The sequence below is a fragment of the Microtus ochrogaster genome, chromosome 1 (assembly GCF_000317375.1).
Source record: "Microtus ochrogaster isolate Prairie Vole_2 chromosome 1, MicOch1.0, whole genome shotgun sequence".
Taxonomy (NCBI): domain Eukaryota; kingdom Metazoa; phylum Chordata; class Mammalia; order Rodentia; family Cricetidae; genus Microtus; species Microtus ochrogaster.
The window spans coordinates 30,001,996-30,006,519 of record NC_022009.1 but is presented as its reverse complement, the minus strand read 5'-3'; positions in this window follow the sequence as shown (position 1 = coordinate 30,006,519).

Sequence of the window (4,524 nt, the reverse complement as noted above, 5' to 3'; positions counted from 1 at the left end):
AAAAAAAAAAGAGATGGATTAGCACCTGGACAGAAAGGTGGCTTTCCCCATCATCTCTTGCCATCCGGTGTGGCCCTTAGCAAAACAGTCTTCCTAATCTAAAGTACTTATTTCCTTTAAACCATAAGATCTGTCAAAAGACTGTGCTGGAAGAAACAGGTAATTTCAGAAGTGGAGGTGTTTGTGGGTAAAGTGGTTGCAAACCAGTCTGAGATGTATTCTGGTCTGGATACTCATGAAACTGGAGGGCCAGCATAGTTTACCAGAGGAGAGGGAAAATAAAAAATTAGATTTTTTTTCAAGGACCATTATCCAAATCAACTTTCCTCAATATAACTATTATGGAAATCACTTTAACTTTCAAACAATGCATAACTTATTTCAAACTACTGACCTGCTCGTCATATCCCTTTAAACTATTCAACCATTGGACAAAATATTTCAGCAAGAAGGCTTTACGTGCACCCTCCCTAGGCTTTGAGCCAGACTTTGTGTTGCTCCTGGAATGATTAAGCACATACCTACCTTTGCACCTGAGTCACCCAGATATTTTCTTTCTTTATTCTCCTAAATACTGCCTGCTTAAAACCAACTTATTGGGCCATTCTTCTTGCCCTGCTCTGTCCTGCAGAAACTTGCTATTCTTATACATATGGAAGACTGGTCTCTTTTTTGTTTCTCTGTTACACTACTTTGGTGGGTCATCTTGTTAAGGAAGAGCCCTTGAGATCATGGTTTTAAAGCTGATGGTGGCGGCACATGACTTTCATCCCAGAACCCAGGAGGAGGAGATAGGAGGATTTCTGTGAGAGCAAAGCCAGCTTGGTCTACAGAGAGTTCCAGAACAGCCAGGGTTACACAGAGAATCTTGTTCTTGAGAGAGAAAATAGTATATCATTAGAAAAATGTCCTTGTCAAATCCCTTTATATCACTTCCCACTACATATCTGATATGATGACCTGACAAAGTAGTCTCTGCCTGTGTTTCCGCTCATTTTGTAATGAAAATTACCTAGAGAATTTACAAGAAACACCATAGCCTTCACTTTCCCAGTCTTATCAATGTGTGAATAACTGCTTAGTCTTAAAGTTCAACCACTTCTTTGCTTCTTTTCATTGACTTTTCTTTACGTGAGCCCAACAAAAATAAAAAAAAAAAATTAGTCACCTCCATCTTCACTGCTATTAACCTGTACCTATGTACTTTATAATATGTACATAACTTTGGATCACGTACCACTATGCATTCCTCTATTAATTCCTACCCAAACCTGTAATTTTTGAAAGTACAAGAAAAGCTCCACTTCCAGATTTCACCAAGCGTTCTCACTGTAACTGAAGAATATTTGATGCTTGGTGAGTATCATTAATAATAATTTACTAGAACTTCCTCTTTTATACAATTGAATTGAAATAAAATTTCTCCCTTCAGAAAACTAGGATCATCTCACCTCTCTCATAAAGAACAATAGTCTTAATAAATGCTCCTATTAAGCCAATGCGTATCATTTGGTTGGGATTTCAAAGCACCGTATCTGAAACTACAGAGGTTACCTCAGTAGGAAGAATTGAAGAATTGCCAGGGCACTCATGAAGCAATTCAGCAAGCAGTGAAGAAATTTCTCTTTCGAGTTTTAACAAAGAACATGCTGAGGTTACTGCACAGTGACAGATTGCAGTATTGATCTCTCAACAATCATCCTAGGAAATAAACATTTGATCACACAAAGAATGGCATTCAAAAAATAAAGTTTAAAATAAGTGTGATAACAAAAGCTGTAACTATGGGAACACTCCACTCCCAGAGATTTGAATTAAATTATGAAATCTCAGAGGAATTTTTTTTGTCATCCCTAACAAAAGGTGATGCTTAGCAAAAGAAATGACAGCTTGTAAGTTCTTAGACATGTTTCTCATGCAGGCCTGTCAGTCATATAGCCCCTCCATTAGGAGAAAAGATTAGTGATAAAATTCTGAGATAGCACACAGAGTAATAAAATGGAGACTCAGCCATCCCTGTGGCCTGGCTATTTTCTAGTGGTCCTCAGAAAATCTATTTCATCTCAAGTGCTAGAAAAATTAGTAAATGATGAGACAGATCCCTGTTCCTTGTGGTTTTGCAGGTAGAAATGAAAGAGTTACAGTATATTTTGAGACTTAGCTCTGAAATAATTTGCATTTCAAATAAGAGCAGAATGTTATGGGGGAAAATTATATCCCCTTTGGCATGTTTCCAAGCTAAATTTGGGATACCAGAAAAATCTGAATAAATTATGAAGCCTACACAAAGCATCTTAGAAAGTGATTTAAAGCTGTCTTCCCCAGTTTTGATGCTTTCAAAAACCTACTTGACATCTTGACTTTTGTGGTGTAATGACATTCTGTAATGTTTTTTTTATATATTTATTTTTTATTATGTATACAATATTCTGTCTGTGTGTATGCCTGCAGGCCAGAAGAGGGCACCAGACCTCATTACAGATGGCTGTGAGCCACCATGTGGTTGCTGAGAATTGAACTCAGGACCTTTGGCAGAGTAGGCAATGCTCTTAACCTCTGAGCCATCTCTCCAGCCCCTGTAATGTTATTTTTCAATTACTGAAGTTTCTACATTAAAATAAGATCAGAAATTTTATTTAATAAAGAAATAATAAGGCAAAAGGTTGGGTCAAACTTCAACTCTCAACATAGATGAAGAAATAATAATCTATAGAAATATTTGACTTAAGAATACTTCTCCCACCGCCCTCCTTCCCTCCCTCTCTCCCTCCTATCTCTATGCTAATAGGGAACATGAGGGCCAAAATGGACAAGTTAGGGAGGAACAGGGAGGTGGAACAACAAAAGAGATGTCTTAATAGAAGGAGCCATTATATCATCAGAGAGAAAGCAGGTGCTAGGGAAATTCCCAGGAATCTACACAAATGACCCTAACTAAGACTCCTAGCAGGACTCCTGGCAGAGTGAAGAAGGTGCCTGAACTGACCTTTCCGTATAATCAGATTAGTGACTACCCTAATTGTCATCATTAAATTTACATCTAGTACCTGATGAGAACAGATGCCGTGATCCACAAACAAGCACTGGACTGAGCTCCCGGAGCTTAGTTGATGAGAGGGAAGAGAGATCATATGAGCAAGGGTGGTCAAGATCATGACTGGGAAAACCACAAAAACAGCTGACCCAAGATAGTAGGAACTCATGGATACTGGACTGACAGCTGTGGATCCTGCATGGAATTGAACTAAGCCCTCTGAATGCAACATTTATGTGGCTTGATTTGTCTGGGAGTTTTTAGGCAGTGGGACCAGGACTTATCCTGAATACCTGAACTGACTTCTTGGGGGCCATTCCCTAAGGTGGGATAAATTGCTAAGCCAGATACAGGGAGGAGGGGCTTGTTCCTACCTCAACTTGTGTATACCAGCCTTTGTTGACTCCTCAAGGGAGGCCTTACTTCCTCTGAGGAGTGAATGGGAGGTAGCCTAGGCAGAGGCTAGGGTCAGCAGAAGTAGAGGAAGTGCAAACTGGGGCTAGTATGTAAAGTTAAAATATTTTAAATTAAAAAAAAAGAACCAAAAGAACTTGGATATATGCATATGTACAGGAGTTAATGTGATTTAACTCTGGGTTTCTCCGGTTCAGGACAAATTATTCAAACTATATAGGTGTTGGAGAGATGGTTCAGCACTTAAGAGCACTGCACTGTTCCTTCAGAGGACTTGTGTTTACTTCCTGGGACCCGAATCCCAGAGATGCAGGGATGGTACAGCATAAGAAAATGACTCAGTGTAATCTACCATGTAAATAAATTGGAAAAACAAAACATGATCATCTATCTCATTAGATGCTAAAAAAAAAAAGCCTTCAACAAAATTCAAATTCTTTTCTTTAAAAGTGCCTGCTACTTCAGTTTCAGAGTGATCAGAGTGATACCCTGGCATCTAGAAACAATTGAATTGATATTCATCTTCCAATTCAAAGCACTCCCCCCCACATTGGAAGTCCCACATGGAGGGCCATCTTTCAGCATCCAGCCTCAACTGCTTCAGTTTATATGTTCCAGGGTAGGGGTGTGTGGATTAGAAATGTTAGATAGAAAAAACAGAGGCACTATATATATATACACACACACACACACACAAAGATACAGAATAGAGTCAGAGTCAGTGGGCAACTCAGTATATAATGAATTAGCCCGTTTTTATTTCTCATGATAATTAAATACTGGAACCTAAACAGGGGGAAGAAAACAAGACCTCTTTACTATATTACAAACAAGGAGCAAACAATGTAATTACCATTTTAATACCCAGAACACCAAGTAACCACACTTTAGGTCAAGACATCGCTGCAGCAGGCACACCTTAAGTCAAACTTCCTATCAATAAACTTGAAGGAGCAAGAATAGGCCTGAAATCTCTAACTTTAATGGGTCCTCTTCTATGGACTCTAACACTTTCTCCCTCTCCCCCTCTCTTTTCTTCCCTCCCTCCCCCTCTCTCTCACAAACACACACATGCA